General features: G+C 36.2%; 1 protein-coding gene and 1 pseudogene across 1 annotated transcript in view; both read left to right on the top strand.

Annotated features, from left to right (window-relative positions):
- Positions 1 to 22,425, top strand: part of ACBD6 (acyl-CoA binding domain containing 6) — a 209,313-nt gene that overhangs the window by 140,614 nt on the left and 46,274 nt on the right.
- LOC114674956 (U6 spliceosomal RNA) lies at positions 15,063 to 15,155 on the top strand (annotated as a pseudogene).

The raw sequence follows: 22,425 nt of genomic DNA, 5'->3' as shown, positions 1-22,425 counted from the left end.
TTAAAGGGTAGCTTATCTGTAAAATGTGCTAGACCATCAATGAGTGAATGGTTTTATAGCAAATCACTGTATAGATGTAGATATTATATTAGCCCAATATTAGCCAGACAAGTTATAGAGTTTCATTGTAGACTTAGTGCCCAGTGTTTATTGTAGCATTGTTTTAAATATTTGCCATCCCTTTTTTTAAAAAAAGTAAAGAAAAAGCAGGAAAAAAGGCTTAGACACATCTTGTATTCTTGTTGGTATTATGGCATTTGTCAATGTGTTCATACTTTTAAATTTTCTAGTACTTGCCGACTTAATCCCATGAGCTCACTTCTAATATCAGTAAAGGGTATGAGCTGTCTGTGTGGTTCAAGCTGCCACTTGAGGGTTTCTCCATCTTGTGGAGCTTTCTAATGGAATTCAAGGTTCTCTCTAAGGGTGAGCATTACGAAGCCTTCCCTGGCTGCTATGGGAGGAGGAAGTGCACCATAGGTTCAAGGACACATGTGAAGTTTAATGTGCACAAGCATGCTCCCGCTCCTGCTCCTGCTCCTGCTCCTGCTTACTCTGATTGGCAAGGTTAACTCTGAGAAGCTGCTGCTTTTTAAAGTGATTTGATTAGACTCACCACTTCATTCCTTTCACTCCTCCCTCCCAAGAATCAAACCACCACTTTGTCTTTGCAATCTTTGCTTTGCCAGTTACATTTTCTCTCCTTTTTTCCTGCTTTTGCATCAACTTTTAATATTTTGTAAAACAAAATAAGGAACTCGAAAGTAAAGTAACTTGCCTCACTGAAAGGTTTGACATGAAAAATTTCCATATTTTTGTTTTCTACACGTATAAATTACAGATCTCTTATTTCATTTTCACGTACCTCATAAGGAAAAATAGAATTATTATTCACGTTAGTTCACTTAGATAGTTCCACAGTCCTCTATCACAATTTATTTTGTACATAATGAATTCTTTTCACACAATTCTTTAAAAAATAACCTTTTAATTACAAAAACTTCTACAAGGTGCAAAAATAAAGAGAATATCTAGTTTCAGCAATTACCAATTTGTGGCTAATCCTGTTTAATCTGTACTGCTATCTCACAGCAGTGATCGTTAACCATTTTAGGAAGAATATGAGGAAAGCTATGAACACCAGAGAAAAAGGACATAGATGTTAAATTTTTGCAAAATATGTTAATAAGTTAATACATTTGCCAGAGCCCTTCCATGGATATCCTAGGAATGCAAGAATTCAGAGTAAGAATCCCTGCGTCTCAGCAAAGAGAATATTAAGGTTTCTCAACTTTTCTAGTCACCTGAGTGTTGGGATTTGGGATTAGCATAGATTCTATGCCGTGATGAAGTTAAGCCAATGGAAGGATCTTTGTAATGATTAAATATTCATTATGTAATTTCTTTTCTAAATATACTTCCTTACTGCAATGTTTAACTTCTTTTCCCTTTGGTTGCTTATTAGTTTGTCTTTTTTAAATTAGTAGTATTTTTACCAGCGTTGATAGATTTGGTGAAGACTTTGAACCTTCTCAACTCTTAAGGCCTACCAACTCAGAATTTTATCTGGAGCTTCTGAGTTATCATTGCCAACAGCTAAGAAAGAAAAACTACATCTCCCTATATATGAAGGATAGAATGATTAATAGTGAATGCATTAGGAACTTAAGTAGTAAAGCTAGGGTTTCCATAAAAGAAGATACTAGCACTTGAATATGAATTTAATTATTAAAGCATATTTATTTAAGGTATAGAGATAGCTGATTGTTACATGACGAAATGGTCATGTTTCTTTTTCCCATCCTGTTTCACCTCCTTTTGTCAGCTGGCATTTGGTCTCCCTTTGGAGCAGCTGTGGTCATAGGGTAAACTCAAAACATAGCAGTTAGTAAAGTGGCACCAGCAGCCTGAGGATTTCCCTGTAGAACTCTCTCATTGTTGAATCTCATACCATCTGGCCCTGATGTGAGCTAAAAGTACTTTTTAAATGCACGTAATAAAAGAATAGTTGATATAACTTAATTATTCATTATTCCATTTGAAAACACTAAGTATTTTGCCTTTAGCACAGTTTCTTTTCTCTCTCTCCCTCTCTTTTTATTTGGTGTGGAGAGCTAGGGAATGGATAATGTACATTTCTCTCTTTAGTATGATTAAAAATATTTCTATTAAGGTGATGATTCAGGAGAGGAACCACCTTCATTTATAGATAGTCATGTGTCTATCTCGGAGTAGATTCTCATTTTTTTAAAGTTCCCTATTGTGGTGTTCCCTCTATAACAATTTGTGGTTGGCAGTACTTTTAATATTTTATTGAATGGGGGTGGGGGGGGAATCAGCAGCAACAATATAAAACCTAGAGTGTTCAACAAATACAACAAAATAAAGATATGTTCAAAGAAAGTGTAGACTACCTCTTTATTATGTTTCTAAGGATGTATGTAATCCATATAACATATAAATAACCCTGGTTTTATTAATTGATGTTTCTGTAATGTCTTGAAAGTTGTAAAATGTGGGGTTTTACCCCATTTTAGGCATCTATTTGCATGGCTTGGGAATACACAGTATCTGTTTTTGCTAGATAGCATCTCCATTGGAAGGCTGTTGAATGCCTAATCTCTGTGCTCTCCTTTGGAGTTGGCTTTCTTCAAGGCCAAATCCCTTAAGAAATTGTTCAAGAAGCTCAACACAGAGGCATCACTTATAGAAGTGTACTAATCATTACTTTTAATACATTTTAAAACATTTCTTTTAAAAAAGTGTCTATAAAATTTGTTTGAAATATTTTACGATTCCATTATGTGTTTACAGATTCTACAGATATTTTACAGATTCCATTATTTGTTTGTTATTTGGCCTGAGGTCTCGTTCTCTGCTCTTTGAGGTAGCGCCCTGACATCCTCTCAATATAGAGAAGCCTAAGCATATCTAAGCACCTGTTTAAAAAAAAAAAAAAAAAGTTGCTTGTAACAAAAACTATCCCACCTACAATTTATTAAACCTTGACATACTGCATTACTTAAGAGTTCTCAGAGAAAATTAAAACCCTTTTGACTGGGCTTTGCAATGCAGGGAAATTTTTAGTGACATTTAAAAGGTTTCTCTTGTGTTCCTCTAATGGGATAAATAAAAAAGGTTTGTTTTAGCCCAGCAAATGGGGGGACAATCCAATTTCCTTGATTCCATCAAGACACTCTTAAAGCATTAGCCTGTGCAGTAAAAAAAAATTCAACTGACCCCCTTTGCCTGATGGCTTTGAAAAGTGTCCTGATGTGTAGGTATTTGCCCAACACAGCATACTTGCTTATTACTCTTCCAACACATCCGTTGATGGAAAAACCTTATGTGAAGCTCCAATAAATGTCAGTTTATGTTATAGAACTATAAAAACAGTGCACCAGACTATAATGCTCTCCTTGATGGGTAGCCTTTCACTTGAAGATGAAAGGAAATTCTGCCAAGTATGTTTAAATTTTAAAATTAAGGAATAAGATAATATTATTTTAAATAATATTTTAGTAAATTTTTTGTCACATTTAATTACTTCACAAAGGTTGACTTCTGTTTTTCCAAAAGATAGTGCTCCTTTACAGAGAATTTACTAGCATAGGGCAGTGGTTCTCCATTGTTAGACTGCATTAGAATTACATAAAGCTTGTTAAAATAAATTGCTGGGCCCCACCCCAGAGTTTGTGATTAGTTAGGTCTCTGGTGGAGCCTGAAAATTTCCGTTTTTAACAAGTTCCCAGGTGAAACTGATACTGCAGGTCTGGGACCCACAGTTGGAGAACCACTGGCCAAGGGGATGTGTGAAAAGAGATACCTCGGATTAGCGGTTCAGATTTTGAATCAAATCAGTTAGTTCTGAAAGTCATTAACATCTGAGAGCATCCTAATGGGTGAAAAATGTGCTGATGGATACCAGTACAGTCTTGAGTGGATGGGCATTTTTTGGACATTTGTCTTCTTAATTGGCAGTTTTTAAAACCCAGTCTGAAGGGGGGAAATCACATGAAAATAGAACTTTCATTTTAGAGAAGGTGCAGAAGAGAAAACTTGGGTCCCTGTGTGTTCTTTTAAAGAATAGAAACTGAATGTGTTTTCTATAACCAATTGCATAATAAAGCTATTGTTTATATCCTATTAAAAAAGTTCTTTTTATCAAAACTTCTGCCTTTAACTATGTAAAAACCCAAAGTACCCTGTTATTCAATAAAAAATTAAAAAGTATGTTTGATATTCTGATTTTTAAAAAATTGATTATTTTTACGTAGTAAATAATTGTGTTATCCAGAGTATCTCACTCTCTGTGTCCATGATAATTTACCTAAAAATACTTAGAATTGATGTGTAATGGTTTCCTCTAGAGTCTAAAGAGTTACATGCTGTTTATTCATCTGTTCTTAAAATGCACTTTGGAAATAAATAGGAGACAAAAAAAAAAAAATCACCATTATTTGACAAGAAGAAATTCTAAGAGAGAGAGATTTGTTGACTTATCCAAAAATCATAACAGCAAAACAAGAATAAAAGAGGCTTAGGAACCTAGAATGGACCCTACTGAAAGAAGGTAGTCCAGCAACCAGTCTCATTTTCTTCTGGTGGAAAAATACATATGATGATGAGTACATGTATGTCTTCTAAATGTCTAAAATGTCTAAATACTTGGTAGTAATTCATAATTTTCTTTTGTTTAACACTTTTCTTCCATCAGTCCAAGTAAATTCCATCCTAACAAATCCTTTTCATAAAACAATACAGGCATCTTATATTTGCATAACACTTTGTATTTTTATAGGGGGTTTTACATACATTGATTTCGTGTCATCCTCAAAGCTATTTTTTTTAATGGTTTCCTTCTAAAGTCCTGGAAATATTGTACAATAGCGATACGGGGAGGCCAAAAAAAATCCATCTCACTCGTATTATAAATATTTTTGTTTTATTTATTGGCACTGTCACCTTTTAAAAAATATATGTTGAATTTGTGACTAGCTTTCAAGTAAAATAAATGTTATTTTAAAAGAGTTATCAGTCGCTTTGTGCTTCCTTTGGGATTAAGGGTACTATCTGCATTACTTAAAACTCAGTTTGAAAATAATTAAAGGTGACTTTGAAATTGCTGTGGGTTAAATGAATGAAATCAGGTAATCAGCACTTTTCTGGAGCCCTTCTGCATTTCCCTAGAGTCCTTGAAGCCCTGTATTTTGTGATTCCCTTCCAGCACCTTTCTTCTTTTTTTTTTTTGTCCTCAGCAAAGGATAGGTAAATCAAGTCAAATGATAATTTTCCACATTGTACTGGTATTATTAAGCTTAAGTTTACCTCTGGTGCAGTGAGTACTGAAGATGGAGTGCAGTGAAGACTGTATAGAGGAGGTCAGTGCAGAAGTGGTAGCAGTTAATCTCTCCACTGCTCTGATACCCGACAGCTGGTCTGACATGGGCCTGGTGCCAGCAGTGTCTTTACAGGCTTTGTGGCAGAGATTATTCAAAGGAGATTAATCCCTCTAAACCCCTTATATTTTAATTATTTCTGTATGTATTTATAAAACCTGCAGTCTGCTAGTTTCAGGACACAACTGTTCAAGCCCTCATCTTTAACCTGGTTTCCGTAATGAGACAAAATATATTTCTTTTACCACAAAGAGTATATCGTTGATTTGATTTTGTTATTAAAATTGTTTTATTTTGGGGTGTTTTTTGGTTTTGGTTGTTTTTGGTTTCTGTATGATATTGCTAATGTTACTTTTTTTTTTTTTTAAGGATAACCAAAGTAATATTACTTATTTTAGAATATCTGCTAAAATGCTGTGGATTTCTTTCTTTTTTTTGTTTTTTTTTTTGAGATGGAGTCTTGCTCCGTTGCCCAGGCTGAAGTGCAATGGTGCGATCTCAGCTCACCGCAACCTCCACCTCCTGGGTTCAAGCAATTCTCTTGCCTCAGCCTCCTGAGTAGCTGGGATTACAGGCACACGCCACCATGCCCAGCTAATTTTTGTATTTTTAGTAGAGACGGGGTTTCACCATGTTGGTCACGCTGATCTCGAACTCCTGACCTCAGGATCCCCCTACCTTGGCCTCCCAAAGTGCTAGGTTTACAGGTGTGAGCCACCGTGCTCGGCCCTAAAATGCTGTTTTTGTATTACATGATAGAAGTCTAAAGTTGCAGACATGTAGAATGTGAAAACCTCTCTGTTAAAAACAACATGCCCTTCAAGGAATTTTTTTTTTTTAATGGCTGCCATACTTTCCAGCATTGTTAGGCAACTTTATCCCTGACCAGGGTATCCAGAACAATGATTTCTCTCTGCCCAATTTATGTTATTGAGGGCTATAAAATTTTACCCCAAATTCAAGAGTTCACACAATAGGAACAACCAAAGAATTACAAGAGCTTATTAAATAAGCTCTGCTGGCAAGAGCATCAAGTCTCTAGCACCATGAAGGCCTTGCCAAGTCTTTCACCTGTAGGGAAGCAGTTCTGCTTCATGCACACTGTTGCTCCTTCTTTCATATACTGAGAAGAGGAAGACTTTGAGGATCATCTTCCTGAAAGTCTTCCAGCTTCTAGGGAATCTCTAGTGAGACCTGTCTTGATGTGTGCTGGTGATAGAATGTGTTTGTGACATTTGTATCTTCAAAACACTTGTTTTAGATCATTTAATCTTAGTATAAAGTTGCTGTTTTGATTATTGAGGCTGTCCTCTCTTCTCTTAGTTGTATTTCTTCATGCTTATCTGAATGAATGTTGGCAGCATATTTGGGGCAGGGATGCAGAGGGATCTTGGCTAGCCAGAATATTAGTAGCTTGTGTTTTATTATCCAAATTGAACAGTACTTTTTGCTTGTGCTCTAGAAATGGGAATTAGACATTAGTATCTCAAAACTTGCCATTTCTTTACTTATTCCATTTGTATCAAGGAACATAAATTTAAGCACTAACTCTGCTGTTTGGCATGCTATCAATTGGGGCAGGTGATTTAATCTTGTTGAACTTGACTTTCCTTATCCACGAAATATAGCTACTAATACCTACCTTACTTATTTCAGGATGTTAGTTTCAAATAAGTTGGCATATATAAAGTGTTGTGTAAAATGATATATAAATGTTTTAATTTTCTTAAAGAACAGCATGTCTGAATCAAGAAAGATCTGTGGAAAGCTCAGTAGTGTTAAAAATATTTTATGCTGTTGATATCTTGTAAATGATTTTTTTAATTGGTGTTAGTTGAGCTTTTTCCTTGTCTCTTTCCAAATAATGTAATCTTCTCTTCCTGTTAGTCATTGTTAGTTTTCAAAAATGTCTTTTACTGTAATGGTTATGATAGAAGTGTAACCGTAAGGAATTAGATTATAATATCATTATACCTAATATAAACAATCTTATTTTTCCTTTTTTTTTTTTTTTTTTTTTTGAGACAAGGTCTGACTCTGTTGCCCAGGCTGGAGTGCAGTGGCTTAATCTTGGCTCACTGCAACTTCCGCTGCCTGGGCTCAAGCCATCCTCTCACCTGAGCCTCCCAAGTGGCTGGAACTACAAGTACACACCACCACAACCTGGCTGATTTTTGTGTTTTGTTTTTTGTTTTTTGGTTTTTTTTTTGTAGAGATGGGGTTTCGCCATACTGCCCAGGTTGGTCTTGAACTTACGAACTCAAGCAATTCAGCTGCTGCAGCCTCCCAAAGTGCTGGGATTACAGGCGGAAACCAGCACGCCCATCCAACAATCTGTTTTCATTATATGATATATTATCATATTTGAACTGATCTAAACTTCCTGTATATACAATGTTAATTTTAAAAATTATAACAATAGGCCGGGCATAGTGGTTCACACCTGTAATCTCAGCACTTTGGGAGGCTGAGACAGGTGGATAGCTTGAGCCCAGGTGTTCAAGACTAGTCTGAGTGACATGGTAAAACCCCATCTCTACAAAAAGTACAAAAAATAGCTGGGCATGGTGGCACACACCTGTAGTTTCAGCTACTTGGAAGGCTGAGGTGGCAGGATCACCTGAGTCCAGGGAGGTCAAGGCTGCAGTGAGTCGTGATCATGCCACTGCACTCCAGCCTGGGTGACAGAGTAAGACCCTGTCTTAAAAATTATAACAATAGGTCCGGCGCAGTGGCTCTTTCTAATCCCTGCACTTTGGGAGGCCAAGGCACGTGGGTCACTTGAGGTCAGGAGTTCGAGACCAGCCTGACCAATATGGTGAAACCCGTCTTTACTAAAAATACAAAAAAAATTAGCCGGGCATGGTGGTGTGCACCTGTAGTCCCAGCTACTCAGGAGGCTGAGACAGGAGAATCGCTAGAAACCCGGGAGGCAGAGGTTATAGTGAGCCGAGATCGTGCTACTGCACCCTAGTCTGGGCAACAGAGCAAGACTCCGTCTCAAAAAAAAAAAAAAAATTATAGCAATATGACAGATGCTGTTCGAAGCTAGGGAAATCCGTAGTTAGAAATTCTTATATGACTTGAAGACAATTGGAATATGCTTCAAAGTTTTAAACAGAGTAGTGGCTTGCATAAGACAATGCTTGCAAAAGGGATGGGAGACTAGATAAATTATTAAGGAAGCTCTTGTAGGAGTTAGTGGTTTAGGAAGTGAGGGCCTGGATAGAGTTCACTAGTGTAGAAAAAGAAGGAACCAGAGATATATAGTACAGAAGGAGAATTCAATTAACCTCACTTGATGAAAGATAATATAAAAAATAAAAGAGAAGTTGAGCATGACTTCAAAGCCATGGGCAAAAAAAAACTGAGCTCTGGTTTTGACATGGCTAATTTTAGTGAGCTATTATGACATCCTTGCTGAAATCTCCTAAAGAAAAAGAAAATTCAGTACAGGACATGCATATAAAGATGTTTTCCAAAAAGAATGATAACATATTCAAAGAGAAGAATGAATCTTAAGATCAGAATACTGTAAAACCTCCATATACATATGAAGATACACAGAGAAACCCTTGAAATTCCAGTCATATTTAAGAGCATAAGGTTGGGAGCCAGAGACCTTCTAAGTTCTGCCTCTGCCACTTACAAATCATGTGACCTTGGACAAGTTACTTAACCTGACTAAGCGTAAGTTTCTTCATTTGTGAAATGAGATAACTTAGTACCTATTTCATAAGGTGGTTGGGTGGGATTAATAAAAGAACTCATGTAAAAATTGCCTAGTGCAGTAAACAGCATTAGCCACTACTATCATTGTTTTTACTCACAATTGACATAAATCTTTCTTGTCGTTGTTATATTGACAGTATATAGCATGCAGAAAGTTATACAAAATAAGGTATTATTGAAGCCACCTAGAATACTGCATCTTTGTGTGCTTTACTATTCAGAGACTATGCTGCGTATGTCTTTATTATAGAATTCTAATTCATACGTGACTTGGAGGACGTGTTTTGTTCTTATTCTTTTAAAACTGTATCAGAAATAAGACCTTATTATTTGGTTCTTAGTTGTACAGTCGTACACAAAAGTTGTTAAATTACAGAAGGTCTGGTAGATAGCGGTACAGCAGGGGAATAAACTAAAGCTGACATTTATTGAGAATCTATTCCCCTTAATACAGTCATTCATTCTTCTTAAAATCAGTCACTTATACTAGAAAAAAAAGCTCAAAATAGTTTTATCTTTGAATGCATGGGTTTTGTTACTTTTCTTTCATTGGCAGTCCTACTTTATCAGGGCCCTAAAGAAAGCAGCTTATTTAACATTTCTTTAGGAGACCCAGGAAAGAATTTAGGCGGCAAGACTAATGTGTACAGTAAAAATAGAAGTAAAAATCTTTCCATGTTTTTAAACGTTTTTTAAAATTACCATATCCCCTAGTCCATAGCAAGTGTTTAAAAAAAAAAAAATACCATAAAGGGGGATGGAAGGCTTGTGGGTGGTGATGAAACCACATTTGATAATATTTATAGGCAAATAGTTATGAATAAATTACAGTACTCAAAACTGACATTGTGGCTTCAGGGTAAATAGAGGGTTAAATCTCTGAGCTGTAGAAGCAGATTGTGTTTTCCTTTTGTGATCTGGGCTGACAAGACATCAGTATTCTATTCATCTGTTGGGAATTAGGCTGTTAATCCAATCAATGACTCTTGAGTGAGCTGTGGCCTACCTCCCCCACTGGGGAACAATCGGATCAAACTGCAGATTGTTTAAGAGCACAGTGCTGTCCTCATGTCAGGTGGAATTCTCAAACGTTCCCTGGTGAATTGGGGATAGGGAAAGCTGTCTTGGCCCATTTATCCTGCTCCTTAAATAACCAGGTATCTGCCTTATCCATACGAAAGCATTTGGCAGTAGTGACAACAGGAATGCAATAGAAATCCATTAACTTTAACTCACAAAAGTGTGGATGAAGGGAGGAAATGTTTTCAAACACCCACAAAACAATCTATATTAAAAGTTATTTTGCTTTCTTGATATTTTTTCTGTTCCTTAAACCTTAAATCATTTTCTTTGCTGGGCTTTTTTTTTTTTTTTTTTTTTTTTGGTTATTAACTGTTTTATGTTACTGAATTTTTTTAACCACCACAAGCTCTTTTTGTATTTTTACCCTGCCCTGCATATATTTTTGTAAGTCAGCAGGGTACAAATAAATTTTTAATATAGATTATGGGCACACTAATTAAATAAAATTTTAATTTTAAAATATCTTTCTCTGAGGAATGCTAATTAAATACAATTTTAATTTTAAAATACCTTGAGCATACATAATTCTGACATCTTTTGCAGCCTAGCAAAATTTGATTTCTAATTACTGATTTAATAGGCCATTAAGTACATTTGGAAATTATTATTGAACTGATTGGATAGATGTTCAGAGTTGCAGTTGTCTTCTATGAAATGCTGCCCAAATTTTTTCTGTTAACCAATAAGGTGACATGGGCTATCACAGAGTAAAACATCTAAAATGACAAAAAGAAATTCTTGAGAAGTACTTACTAACCAATCTTAGTGAAGATAAGCTTAAATAATAATTTTATTATTTTCTGTCTGTATTATGTAAGAATATTCCAAAAAGAATTTCCTAAGTCAGCCAAATTTATCCATTCATTCTGTGGATATTTAGCGTCTACCTTTTATGTACCCCATAACTCTTCTAGGCATTAGAATTATAGTAAACAAGAGAAGATTCGTGTTCTTTTGGAGCATACATTCTAATGAAGAAAGTATGCCAAAAACAAGATAGTATCAGTTAAGTTCTAAGAAATAAAATAGTGGTGGTGACTGGGCACGGTGCCTCACTCCTGTAATCCCAGCACTTTGGGAGGCCAGGGCAGGCAGATCACGAGGTCCGGAGGTTGAGACTATCCTGGCTAACACGGTGAAACCCCCATCTCTACTAAAATACAAAAAATTAGCTGGTCATGGTGGCAGGCGCCTGTAGTCCCAGCTAGTCGGGAGGCTGAGGCAGGAGAATGGCATGAACCCGGGAGGCAGAGCTTGCAGTGAGCCAAGATTGCGCCACTGCACTCCAGCCTGGGTGAGAGCGAGACTCCGTCTCAAGGAAAAAAAAAAAAAGAAAGAAAGAAAAGAAAATAGTGGCGGTTACTTTAAAGAGTGATCAGGTAAGACTTTACTGAGAAAATGACAAGCTGAGAATTCAATGCAGAGAAGTTGCTGTAAGTCGTGATAAAAAGTCCCTGAAGTAGGAATGAGCTTGACATACCAAGAACAAGCTACTTAAAGGTACACTATTCTCCAGGCCAGTAAGTTTCAGACCTGGTTATTGAATTTTCTTGGGAACTTTGTAAAAATAAAGGTATCTGAGCCTTCATCCTTAGATATGCTGATTCAGCAGGGCTGAATGGGATGTACCCTGTGTATAAAGTACAGTGAACAGTGTTGAAAATCTTATATCTAGTTAATGTAGTTTCTTCCCTTGTACATATCACACACTTGCTCTATCAGTGCCTTTGGTCATGTTTGTTCTTTACCTGTAGTGTTTACCCTTACTGTCTCTCACATACTTCCATCCACACTGTCTCAAATGCCATCTGCTTTTTAAGACCCCCTCTCAGTAGAAAGCAGAGTAACACTTGCATTCTTCCAAAGAATGTTGAACCCAAATCTAACAAAACCTATAAAAAATGTGGCTGGGTACGGAGGCTCACACCTGTAATCCCAGCTTTTGGGAGGCCGAGGCGAGTGGATCATCTTAGGTCAGGAGTAAGAGACCAGCCTGGCCAACAAGGTGAAAACTTCCTGATCCTCAGGAGCCTAAGGCAAGAGGATCACTTGAGCCCAGGAGTTTGAGGCCAGCCTGGACAACGTAGCAAGACCTCATCTCTAAAATAATAATAATAATAATAATAAAGCATTCATTTATTCATCCATTCACATTGTTGTGCAATCATTACCACCATCTATCTCCAGAACTTTTTTATCCTCCCAAACTGAAAATTTATGCTCATTAAACAATAAATGCACATTATCCCCACCCTACTTCCTGGCCACCATCATTCTACTTTCTGTCTCTGTGAATTTGACTACTCCGTGTACCTCATGTAAGTGGAATTGTAGCATATTTGTCATTTTGTGTCTGGCTTATTTTATTTAGCATAATGTCTTTAAGGCTCATGTTGTAGCATGTGTCAGAATTGCATTCCTTTTTGAGGCCGAATAATATTCAGTTTATGTATGTATATACCATATTTTGTTTATGCTTTCATCTGCTGATGGATATTCATATTGTTCCAACCTTTTAGTTATTGTATGTGATGCCACTGTGAACATGGATATAAAAATACCTGTTCACGTCCCTGCTTTCAATTCTGGGAAGTGGAATTGCTGGATCATAAGATAATTATCTATTTAATTTGTTGAGGAATTGCCAAGCCCTTTTTACAGGAGATACACCGTTTTACATTCTCACTAGCAATACTTGAAGGTTCCACTCTCCCCAAATCCTAGCCAACACTTATCATTTGCTGTGTTTTTGATACTAGCCATCTTAATAGAGATGTGAAGCAGTATCTGATTGCCCTATCCAAAAAAAAAAAAAAAGTAATATTGGGCCAGATGCAGTGGCTCACGCTTGTAATTCCAGCACTTTGGGAGGCTGAGGCGGGCAGATCACGAGGTCAGGAGATAGAGATCATCATGGCTAACACAGTGAAATCCCATCTCTACTAAAAATACAAAAAATTAGCCGGGCGTGATGGCACGCACCTGTAGTCCCAGCTACTCGGGAGGCTGAGGCAGGAGACTTGCTTGAACTCTGGGAGGCAGAGGTTGCAGTGAGCCGAGATTGTGCCGCTGTACTCCAGCCTGGGCGACAGAGTGAGACTCCATCTAAAAAAAAAAAAAAAGTAATATGTGGCAGGTAACTGACAGCACCCAGATTAAAGGGATACCTGGAAAGTAATATAAGCTATAGAATGACATAAAGATGTCTAGATTGAGAATAAACCTGTATATTTATATCACTTTTCTATGGAAATAGATATCCATAATTCATCTATATTATATTTCATAGGATTATTTATTATGGTTAAGAGTAATTACTAGAAATTCTGCATATAGATTACCATAATAATAAAATCGGCAATATAAACAGCCCTGAAATTATTAAATTTAACTCAAATATTTTATTAAATACTTACTCCATGACCTGGATACAACAAGACACTAGGAGACACAAGAGGTATAAACTGTGGTTCCTGCACTGACGTCGTTTACTATCTAACTGAGACAGTAGAAAACTCTTTAAATTACTAAAGAACAATTATGAGTCAGACTATAATCAGATCCCATAATGAGAGATCATCTGCAAGTGCATTGGGAGAGGTAAGAGGAAAAAAAAGGGAGAGATTATTAGGGGGCACAGTAGTTAGAGACGTCGTCAGTTATGAATTGCGGCCTGTCTTGTACAATAAAGGCTAGGTGATATTTGAATGAAGCTGAGGTGTGGAAAGGGACAGGTGGCAGAAATAGCTCAGGCAGACTGTGGAAGCCATGAATACTCAGATTAAGGAATTTGGGTGAGTGTGGATGTGTTTTAAATTAGCACTATAAGGAATTTTTTAGAGTGATTAGTAACAGTGTACTGTTACTAGGAAGAAAGGGAATAGGAAGGAATACCAGTGAAGATACTCTTGTATTAATTTTGGTTATTGATGTTTAATTGACCAGGGATTTGTGTTTCAGGAACAACAATAGAAAATATAGATTGATTTCTCAGATATCTGAACTAGGGTCTCTTAACACATTGAGTGAAATGCTGGGAAGAAATCAGATTTAGGAGTCGGCTAGGCACGGTGGCTCACATCTGTAATCCAAGCACTTTGGGTGGCCAAGGTGGAAGAATCACTTGAGCTTAGAAGTTGGAGACCAGCCTGAGCAACATAGCAAGACCTCATCTTTTCTATTAATACAAGTAAAAAAAAAATTAGCCAGGCATAATGGCCTGCGTTTATAGTCCCAGCTACTTTGGAGGCTGAGGCAGGGAGATCGCTAGAGCCCAGGAGATTGAGGCTGCAGTGAGCTATGATTGCACCACTATACTCCAGCCTGAGCAACAGAGCAAGACCCTGCTCAAAAACAAAACAAAACAAAACAAAAAAAAACACTGGAGAGGATTGAAACACCTTTAGTTGTACTATTATTGTGTAGCCTGGTTGATTACATCAAAATTATGCAGTTGTTAGCAGGGGGAATTAGGAGAATACAAATAGAAAAAAATATATATTTATGTGATTTTCTGATAGCTTAAAGATTTCATAACTTGAGGGAAAAAAATCAGTTTTACAGTGACATTTAGAGGAAAAACCGAAGAAGATTTGAAACATTAATAAAACTCTGCAGGATAGAAAGAGAAGCTAACAAGAATAGGAAGTGATTTATTTCAGTATAAAACAATATTAAAGAGGAAGGCCCACTAATAAACAAGGTCATATGAATCAAACAAAGCCCATCTTTAATGGAAAAATTAAATCCATTTTAAAAAGCTAACTTTAGTGGTTGCTTTGGCAACACATAAAATTTATTATACTAAAAAATTATTTATATGTTTTATACTAAATTAAAATTTTTTACTTATATTTTTTATTATACTAAAAAAAATGGAACAATACAGAGAAGATTAGCATGGCCCCTGACATGCAAATTCGTGAAACGTTCTGTTCTTTTTAATAAGTAAATAAAAGCTGACTTTGTAAGAAGAATTAAGTTAAATAAAGGATACAAAGTTATGATATTAAACAAGTGATAATGCTCTCGCAACATCCTAAAGCGGGTTAAAAAAACTCAGGAAAAATTTTCCCCTTTGCGTATAAATGCTGTGAATAACGTTTTTACTGAAAAGGGTAATATTCAATTATATTTTTGATTCCTAATGATATTTTGTCCTATTAACCTGAGAGAAAAAAAATTATAAGAGCAAAAAGAAAGCTTGTTCGGATTTTATTTGTTGATATGTTGCCTAATACATTTGTCATAAGTTCTTAGTAAAAGCAGTTGAATAAGTAGAAACTAAAGTTTTAGAAGGCTATGGAATATAGCAGACAAGAAATAAGGAATATTTGTATATCAAAAAATGAATTAGACTGTTTAAAAATTGATAGCTTTTTGGACTGAATTTTTAATTAATGGAGGGTTAGGCTTACAATTTACTTCTCCATTCCATCTAAAGCTATCCTATTCAGACACTTCAACATTCATACTAACGCTGACCAGTCTTGGTCTGTGAAAACCCCTCAACCCTGGCTACATTCATTTATACTCCATTTTAACTTACTTGAACACTTAACATCTTTGAGCTTGCTTCCTGTCACAACCTCAAATTCTGAAACTTCTCTAGATCTTAATACTCTTAATAGCTCCCATTTCCTCAGTTGTCCTGATCCTACACTTCTTCATGCCTTAACATGCCTTCTAACTCAGCCTGAACCCCAGGATTAATCATTTCAGTTCATTTTTTGAACTAAGAGTGGTGGTGCCAAGACTAAAACTCACAGTCCAGAGCTCTTGTCACTTCTCCATATTGATTTATTTGCAAGAAAAAGACATACTTCTTTCTCCCAGAGATAACCGCTGCTACCTTCATTGCCATCAAAGTTTTATTTTTAATTTGCCCAAAAGGAACATTAAAAGACAATTAGATCCTAGGATATTAATATTCTCATTTTTTCTTTCGTTGTATTTTTCTTTTGTGCATTTATTCGTTCAGCAAATATTTATTGGCTGCCTACAATACACTAGGTTCTGCAAATATTTATGCTGTCAATAGAAAGTACCTCTTTATACACATACAGTATTTAAAGATGCAAATGCCTAAGAGAGAAACAAGATTATTAATCAGACCATCTAGAAATGCTTAGAATCTCTCTCTCTCTCCCTTTTTTTTTTTTTTTTTTTTGAGACGAAGTCTCTCTCTGTCACCCAGGCTGGAACCACCTCCCAGGTTCACGCCATTCTCCTGCCTCAGCCTCCCGAGTAGCTGGGACTACGGGCGCTGGTCACTACACCCGGCTAATTTTTTGTATTTTTAGTAGAGACGGGGTTTCACCATGTTAGCCAGGATAGTCTCCATTTCTTGACCTCATGATCTGCCCACCTCAGCCTCCCAAAGTGCTGGGATTACGGATGTGAGCCACCGCGCCCATCCTAGAACCTCTTTATATATGCCTGCTAATCAGTCATCCATCTAAGCTTGAAAACTTCCAAGGATAGGGAATTGAAGGAATATTAAGGTAGCCGTTTTAAGTTTGAAAAGAGCTTTCTACCAGCTGAGCCAATATGGTGAAACCCTGTTTGTACTAAATTAGCTGGACATGATGGCAGGCACTTGTAATCCTTGCTACTCAGGAGGCTGAGGCAGGAGAATTGCTTGAACCCCCGGGAGGGGGAGGCTGCAGTGAGCCGAGATTATGCCACTGTACTCTAGCCTAAGCGACAAAACATGACTCTGTCTCAAAAAAAAAAAAAAAAAAATCTTTCTGTTGAAAAATTGTTTGACTCCCTATAATTTTCTCATACTCTCCCTACTTCTAAAATGTATAGCCATATAGAAGCAAGCAATTTCATTGTTTTCAGATATTTCGTCTTTCATTCCTAACATGACATGATTTAGAGTTACTTTACCATCCAGCCAAAGCCTATTTTAGGCTCTTTATGTATATCTTTCAAGGTACTTTTCACCCACAGCTCTTTGCTACTAACACTGCAGGAATCATCTGACCCCAGAAAAGAATAGCTCTGTATTAGTTTGGGTTTGGGGTTTTTTTTTGTTTTTTTGTTATGGTTTTTTTGTTTTGTTTTGTTTTTTGTTTTTGAGACAAGGTCTCACTCTATCACCCCGGGTGCAGTGCAGTGGCATGGTCACAGCTCACTGCAGCCTGGACCTTCTAGGCTCAAGCAATCCTCCCACCTCAGCCTCCCAGGTAGCTGGGACTACAGATGCACACCACACCACTGGCTAATTTTTGTATTTTTTGTAGATGCGATTTTGCCATGTTGCCTGGGCTAGTCTTGAATTCCAGAGCTCAAGTGATTTTCTTGCCTTGGCCTCCCAAAGTACTGGGATTACAGGCATGAGCCACCATGCCCAGCCTGTATTAGTTTTCTATTGCTGCATAATAAATTACCACAAATTTAGCAACTTAACACACATTTGTTTTCTCACAGTCTCCCTAGGTCAAGCATTATGGCATGGCTTATCTGGGTCCTCTGCTCAAGGCTTCATAAGTCTTCATTCTCATCTGGAATTCGCAGTTCTCTTAGTTATTTGAGGCCATCATGCCTAGACACCATCCCTTTCCTTACGCAGTTCGCAAAATGGTCAACATGGCTACTTGCTTCTTTGAGGCCAGCTCTCTCCATTCCATCTCTGCCCTCCATCATGAAAGTGGTTTCCCATCACATTCACTGGTCCCACCCTCACTCAAGGTGAGGGGAATTATACAAGGGCCTGGGTCATCGGGGCTTACTTTGGATTTCTGCCTACCACAAGCACTATCACTTTCCTCATTCTAACAGTATCCACCTATTAATGTATTTCTAAAATTTAATTTGCTTTTGAGTAGCTACATCAAAATTCACTGAGCTCACACTCTACTAAAGCCCCTAAATCTTCTATGTTTCTCCTAAGATTACTCCACGATGTAGTTTGTGACTACTTGGTCCTTGGTACGGGATCTTTTCTCTATGTCTGTTGAATTCCGTCTCGTTAGATCTAACCGATCCAGCCTGTCAACACTTGCTATCTGTATCTCTCATCCAGTATGCTTACCATCTCTCTCAAGCTGGATTGGATATCTAAAATTTTAGCTTGAGAATTTCAGATCTCCAGCACATGCTGCTGGTTTTCAGGGAGCTGCTACAGGCTAGGGAGCTGCTACAGGCTAGGTTTTGCTACATTGTAAAACAATGTAACTTTAAAATTTTAAGGTTTTAAAAATTTTCATTACAAAGATAGCACTTGTTCATAATGGAAATATTAGAATATACAGAAAAGTTTAAAAAAATAGACCTACTGTTTACATTGTGGTAGGTTTTTAAAACATTTTTAAATATATAATGTTTTTTGGTTTATTTGCTTGCTTTATGTAGTTTAGATCTTAGTATAAAAACATTTTTATTCCATTTTACGTTAATAATATTGTGATGATGTTCTAAGTTATAAATATTTTATGACCATCATTTAAAATTGCTGCTTAATAATCTACTCAACTTTCCCTGTGTTGCTGGACACTTAGATTGTTTGTAATTCCTTACTATTCTAGATAATACTGGAATAAACTCTTTTTTTATAAGATTTTTTAAATATTTGAAGTATTTTTAGGATACCTTTTTGAAATGCTAAGTCAAAGGAAATGAACATTTTCTAAAAGATTTGTACTAATGTACGCTCCTAAGAACAACTAATGGAAGTGCCTGTTTCATAGCACCCTCTGTAAAGGAGGAACTGTTTTGTGGACCTAACAGACTGTGCAAATTTTCACTGTGAAAGTGAAAGGTGAATGAGAATATGAAAGAAAATAATTATTTCCTGGATTTTTCTTTTGTACTTCTGGTCATTCACCATCAAGGGATTTAGAATAGAGTGGATTAAGTTATATTGAGTTTTTACTGAATAGTGTTACAGAAACAGTGTTCAGTAAGCAAGACACCATTCAAAGAGTTTGGCTTTGTTCTTATTTACCTAACTTTGAATGCTAGACCAGCTCAGTAAATTGATACAAACATAGAGAGACTAAGCTCCAGCTTCTCAAAATATGTATAACTTGAAAAAGTACAGCAATCAACTGAGGCAGAGGTAGAGAAGAGTGTATAGTGTTGAAGAGTAAGATTATTTACTGTCTGATGATATGTCAATTTTGAGATTTGGATAATAGGAATTACACAAGCATGCTGTATGTGATACCGTAACTTATGCCACCTGTTGTCTTTAACCTGAAAAAAATAAATTTATATATGTATTTATCTATTTATTTTTTATTTTTTTATTTATTTTTTGTGAGACGGAGTCTTGCTCTGTTGCCCAGGCTGGAGTGCAGTGGTGCGATCTCCGCTCACTGTAAGCTCCAGCTCCCGGATCACGCCATTCTCCTGCCTCAGGCTCCCGAGTACCTGGGACTACAGGCGCCCGCCACCATGCCCGGCTAATTTTTTTTTATTTTTTAGTAGAGACAGGGTTTCACTGTGTTAACCAGGATGGTCTCGATCTCCTAACCTTATGATCTGCCTGCCTCGGCCTCCCAAAGTGCTGGGATTACAGGCATGAGCCACCGCGCCCAGCCAAAAAGAAAAAATTTTAACTGCATTTCTTTTTATTTGTATTATCTGTGTTGATTCTCCTTTCTCTTTTCTAGTAGCATAGTTGAGAAATACGGATTTTGTTGTTAGAAGGGCCTGGGACCTTGGGCAAGTTATATAATACTGAGCGTCATTTTACTCATTTTGAAAATGGGAATAATAGTATTTACATAATAGGGTTGTTGTGAGAATGAAAAGAAATGGTGTGTGTAAAATTTCCAGCACACAATGGGTATTCAGTCAATGTTTGCTCCTTTTTCTTTCCTTACAGCAGTGGAGTCTCAACTGTCTAACACTGGAAGATTAAACATTCTAGATAAGTGTTCATTTCAGTTAGCTGAACAGTTACATTCTGCCTTTTATTTTTAAACTGTTTTTCTATAAAATACTTTTTCTAAAATATATTCCATACTTCATTGCTTCCTTCTTAAATCATTTTACTATACCATGGGTATTTATAACTGGTGTGAGACATAAGGCTAAAGCTTCTCTTTCTCTCTTGTGATTGCTGAAATCTACTGGTTGGCATGCAGCCCAGTCCTCTTTATGGCTGGCTATTCTCTGTGGTCTAAAATGTCTACAACTTGCCACCTCTGTCACAGCTTCTAATTTCTGCTGCCTGCTACTGTTGCTACCCCATTCCTTCTAATTGCCATTAGGCTCTGCTGGCCTCTTACCCATTTGTGCTCTTTACTCCTTGCTGTTTTTTAACTTTTCACTTTTCAGTCTCTTTTTCCTCTGTTGCATCTCATATTTTATAGGCAAAGACAGGCCTTTCATTGCTTTCTCAAACCAGCTAGAAGAATTCTTCTATACAGAGCCAACTGGTCACAACGTGTCTAATATGGTCCTTATCAGCATTTTTTCCCTACTCTGGGCCCTATTCCAGGTACTTGAAAATGCCAAAAATCAAGAAAGTCAACTATATTTATTTTTCTTGCAAGTAGTTTATTTTTCTTTTGAGATAGGGTGTCTTTCTGTCACCCAGGCCGGTCTCAAAACTCCTGAGCTCAAGCGATTCACCTGCCTCAGCCTCCCAAAGTGCCGAATTACAGGCATGAACCACTATACCTGACCTGTTTTTTGTTTTGTTTTGTTTTTGTGCTTACTTAACTTTTACTATATGCAAAGTTTTGTGCAGATACAAAGGATAAAAGAAATCGTAGTATATAAAGTTAAATTATACCATGATCCTCACCTTCAATTGAACAGAAGAACACAAACATAATAATACGGTTAAAAGATGAAGGAGGTCATGGGAGACAGTTTTAAGTAAGGATTGTGAAGACTCAAGGTTCTGCTTAAACTTATAAAGAGGAGTAGCTGTTTTTGAATCCAGTCTCAAAGTATTAGGTGATAGTTTAGAATCCTGTAAGAGTCAGAACAGAGAAAAACAGGCCAAATGGAAGGGAGCTTCCATAATTCTCTACCATTTTAAAGATATGGTAAAGAATCATTTAGGAGGATTATGGGTACTTTTTGCCTTTCCTTATTTGAGAATTTGGGTCTTTAAACTTTGTATATTATTTTGTCATTTATGTATATTCCTTATAGGTTTTTCATATTTATTTAGAAACAGGATACGGAGGTGGAATAAACTCCTTTTTTAATAAGATTTTTTAAATATTTGAAGTATTTAGGTTGTGTGTTTTTATGCTTTTGTAGCTTCAATTTTAAGCATGCTTGAATTTTTTTACATTTTAACTCTATTATGTAATTTTGTTTATTTTTAATTCAGCTGGGTATTTTTATTTTACCCTAATGTTTCATCTATTAAAAAGATTTCAAACATATAATCTATTTTAATTCATTAGAATAGTTTCTGTTGCTGTTTATAACAACTTCATATTTATTAAATTTGAACATTTCCTTTAAGATAAAACAGAAGGGAAAAGCATAAATAATCATGACAAACAACCCTTTTCTGGTGTGGTCGTTTGAAATGAAACAACAAAAAAAATTTAATCAATTTAAATCTAGAAAAATTAGCTGATATAAGTTGTAAACCAGATGAGTAAAAGCTTTCACTTACTCATTCTTGACATTCAATTCCATTTATTCTTTGTAATATATTTTAAAACAGAATGTCTGCAAAGACTAAGGTTTTGGTTCCTATATCCTATTCTGAGATTATTGAGAAAAAATGTTCGGGCTTATACTCATGCTTTAATATCAATTCCATTTTAACACACAAAGAAGATTAACAGAGTAAAGATTTTATAGAGACTTGGTGATGTGGTTTATTAAGGCATCATAATTATAATAGTAAGTGAATTATAGTAGATTTAAGATAATTATTAATAAAGATTTAAAACTGAATGGGCTTTATATTAGTAAGTCATAATCATTCCAAATAATTATGTTCATGATTGAATATTTCTTAAGTGCCTATTATATGCTAGGCATACAAAAAATGAGTAAGAGACGAATAACTTACATTTGGGTCCCTAAACACTACAATTGGATTAGAGAATAATTTAAGATAATTGTCTTTTCTTTGTTTCACTCAAATACCTATCCTTTGTCAAGGTGCTTAGACGTATACAGACAATTCAGAGTTGAAAATTCTTGATATCTTTTTTAAAGACTGATCCTCTTTTCTACTACTCTTTGAAGGCAGAATAGATAATCTAATTAAAGGACA

Source organism: Macaca mulatta, chromosome 1 (genome assembly GCF_049350105.2).
Source record: "Macaca mulatta isolate MMU2019108-1 chromosome 1, T2T-MMU8v2.0, whole genome shotgun sequence".
Classification (NCBI taxonomy): domain Eukaryota; kingdom Metazoa; phylum Chordata; class Mammalia; order Primates; family Cercopithecidae; genus Macaca; species Macaca mulatta.
Note: the sequence above shows the minus strand (reverse complement) of the source record. Positions and strands in the feature narration are given on the sequence as shown.